Genomic DNA, 4,153 nt, shown 5'->3' on the forward strand with positions numbered 1-4,153 from the left:
CAGCAATGAATGGTATGCGATTTATGACAGAATATAGTCCCACAACTGATCGTTTATTTTTTCCTCACGTGTCTTGCCTTTGGTAACAACGATTCAAAACGGAAACATTTCAAGTGACACGGGAAAAAGACACAGAAAACTTCAGTGAACATCAGAAAAGCAGCGTGCACATTTCTGGTTAAAAATGAAAGGCCATCAACTGACAAACGGGAAGCATCACCATTCAAGTCAACAGGAAGAGCCAAAGCTAGTCCACAGTTTACTAAACGGAGGCAACCTCTTTAAGTTATTCTTGACTGTGTTGGATTGACTGCTTTGATGCGGTGCAATAAGGTAGGGCATTGTTTTGAAGCTTACATCAGAAAAAAAATTGTTTTGCTTTTATTTATTTCATTTTTATATATATATAATTTTTTTTTCTTGCCCCCCATGACTCAAGAGTCAAATGTTGCCCATGCTTGGATGTATAATCCCTTATTTACACTGCACATGTATACAGCGCATTACGGCTTCAACACAGCTACTCTAGTCAATGCTTGTGTTTAAACCAACTGCACCGCAGCACATAAGCGTCCCAGAAGCGGCTCTCTACGCTGCTTTGCTAAAGATACATGTATACATTTCCTTCAATTAAAAATAATGGCTAGTGCAGTGTCGCGATATACGTAAACCTACCAATATTCATCGCCATGACTTATCGCGAGAGGAAAAAATTACGCTTTAGTCGCATAACATCGGTTAATGGCAATGCCGTCATTTCGCAATAGTTTTTAATCGACATTTATAAAATATCGCAAAACTTTTGCTCAAATCTGTAATGGAAACGCACCTATTGTTTTTGCCCCCAAAACTGAAGGTCTGATCCTATAATGACATAAACTTTTAAAATCACAATGTAATGGAAGCAGCAACAGATCTTTCTGATATTGTGACGTACATCCGGTAATTATTGAAAAGAAATTTTTTTAAAAACTAGAGTGGGGACTTGGTCCTATACAGCAGACTAAAATGATTGGTCCAGCATACAAAACAAGAGAGAAGTCTGTTGAAGACTGATTTAAAACCTTTACAAGGTCAAAAAATATTGAAAAAATGAATCATTCACGATAAGATCAATAACATGCATTTAGAAAAAAAAATTCATGCCAACGTGATTTCCATTTCATGTCATCTTTAAAAGAACCATTTCTATTCAAATAACTTTTTACATCCAGACTTGTCATCATGTGGACTTGCTTAATCCATGTAGGCTGTCAAATATTTAATAACATAATGCCATATTATGTGACAGCATTGTGACTCACAGTAACGGGTCTTCTTTAAAACATGGCACAATGTTTTAGACTTAGCCTGTATGACATAAGTTGTGAAATTTAATTTCAGTTTCAGTTTGCCTTGATCAAGAATTTCATCTTGATAAGTGATGACAGCAGCACAGCTCATCAAAGACAACAGATGACGCTCAGCATATAGGGCAACTTCATATAACACATTATTATTACATGGCTGAAATGGCATGTCAAAACAAACATGTTTGTGATGTTCAAATGAGAATATGAGTAAGGGGAAATGCTTGAGACAGGCAGCTTGCATTACTGGTTTTTGTGAAGTAAACCTAGACATCATAGTTTCCTCATATACACTCCTAATAAGCAGTTTATCTCAAATTCCTCTGCTTGTTGCCATGGAAGTCGGTGTTCATATTTTTTTAACTGTCATTCATATACGTCATTAAAGGTGAAGGAGCAGTTGATGCTAATTTGGCTGTGGTTCTATAGAAGTTGCTGTTGCGATTAGCAGCCTGTCACACGCTGTCAAGAGATTTCTGTCAGCAGCACACCACAGACGCCAGTCTAGAGGTCATATCACTCACTCAGCAGTAACTGAAAAGCTGCTATGAAGTCGTCACAACACTTGTCTGTTTGAATGTCTGTCTGTGTTTGAATATTTATCTAACAATTAGATCACGCAAGGTCAGACATAAAGAGACACACACATCAATGTTCAGAACAAACATACAAAACAATTCACACAAAAACTACTGTATGCACTAGGCATGGACGATAATTTGTGTAGGTCTACGCATGTCATGACACAGTCTGATTTTTTTATTTAAATAAATTACACTTTATATAATTAAAGAGTATTGCAATGATTTTAAAGCACTACTTACCATTGAGAACATTAAGGTTGCAATAGTTTAAACTTCAGTAGGCATTAGAATCTGTGAATTGATTCAGCTATTCATTTGTTAAATATTAAAATGTTTTAGTAGAAACATATTTAGGTAAACACTAGGGGTGCTCCGATTGATCGGCTACCGTTTGATCGGCGGTCTCTAAAAGGTCGATCTCAAAAAAAACGATCTCAAGCTGATGACGCTGCCGTGAGAGGTTTGGCACGACATGCAGCGGCACCATCTCAGTCTCTGTCTGGCGCGGGTGAAATAATTATAATGCTGAAGGTGCACCCAAATGGCTTCAAATCACCACACATCGCGTCTGTCTATAAGCAAGCTACACACTGCACAGTTGAAACAGAAATTGTCACTTGCACAATCGAGGCAGTGTCACATCGTCACTAAAGTTTATACAAGTAAACGGCGATCGGGTGATCAGAGCATCCCTAGTAAACACTGCTTTTATTGCTGAATATAAATGAAAATTATTAACATCTTTCATCCTTAGTTATTTTACATAGGACAAGAAATCTCTTATGCTTACCAAGGCTGCGTTTATTTGATAAAAAAATGTTAATACATTTTAAAATGTATTTTATTCTGTGAAACCCTGACACATTTTTTAGGATTCCTTGATTAATATACTCTTCAAAACATCAGCATTTATTGGAAACATTACTGTTTTTTAACATTATAAATGCATTTACTGTCACTTTTGATCAAGCATTCTTGCTAGGGATATGCCGGTATCAAATTTTCATGTTGCGATTAATTGCTAATGCTTTTATCACGGTATACAGTATTATCACGATATTGAAATTTAGTTTAAAAAAAAGTGCTGTCATAATACAGTATTAGTTAAGTTAGCTCTATAGTTAATAGATATAGATAATAGAAAAAAATCTTTTTATTCAGCAAGAATTAGACTTGTGCCAGTATTCGGTAGTGCGATATATCACGGTAATGAACTTGTATATGCTTTTTTTGACTCTCAAGTGCCAGTAGCCGCTGACCTGCATTTTACGAATCAGCTAAAAATCTGTTCTACTGAAGAAAGAAAGTCACCTACATCTTGGATGGCCTGAGGGTGAGTAAATTAGGGCCCTATGATTTCCACGATGCAGAAAATACGGATGGAATCAAGTCATAAGAATGCAATTTATTATATCCTAACGCAGAATGTCACTGAAATCAGAATAGGGGGTCTAAGTAGGCTGCAGGATTCTGAGGAATGGAAAGTACTTAAGTATTTGTACTGCAGATGGATGTGTATTAACATGCATTTTTTTGGGGTGTGTATTGTATTGTGTAATATGTATTGATGTGAATTAATGTTAGACAGTAAAAGCTTTGTTATGCAAGACAATTCCAACAATAAAGTGAAAATTGAATTGAACTGAATTGATATAAACAGAGAAACTTAAAGGTCTTCACAACAACCCGTCAAAATAAAAGCTTGGTTTAACTTGAAGAAACTGTGACAGAAATATATTTCTTAAAGTAATGATAGTACTACTACTACTACAAATAATAAAATTAATACATTAATTATTAAAACATTGCTTTTAAGGAATATTTACCTGGAAAATTATATACCAGAATTTATTTATTAGAAAGATGTAAATAAACAACACATTATTTCTGGAAAAAAAAATATTTTTTATAAAATCAATTATTTAGAGATGCTTTTGAGTATTACAATTTAATGAAACCATTAAAATGGAATCCAGAAAATTAATGGAAAACGCAGAATTTGGTCAAAATTAGAGATGCACCGATTGTGATTTTCTTGGCCGATTCCGATTTCCGATTTTTTTGTTAGTGTGATCTGCCGATTCCGATTTTCTTTCTAAGAACTATAATTGACAACATATACAAACAAAAATCTACTTTTCTTCAACGCAAAGTTTTAATTTCATAAAAAAAAACACAAGTAAAAAGTCAGTAATAAAATAAGAACAAATAAAAAAAAAT

This window comes from Sinocyclocheilus rhinocerous, unplaced genomic scaffold, assembly GCF_001515625.1.
Source record: "Sinocyclocheilus rhinocerous isolate Xijiao unplaced genomic scaffold, SAMN03320098_v1.1 scaffold3477, whole genome shotgun sequence".
Classification (NCBI taxonomy): Eukaryota; Metazoa; Chordata; class Actinopteri; order Cypriniformes; family Cyprinidae; genus Sinocyclocheilus; species Sinocyclocheilus rhinocerous.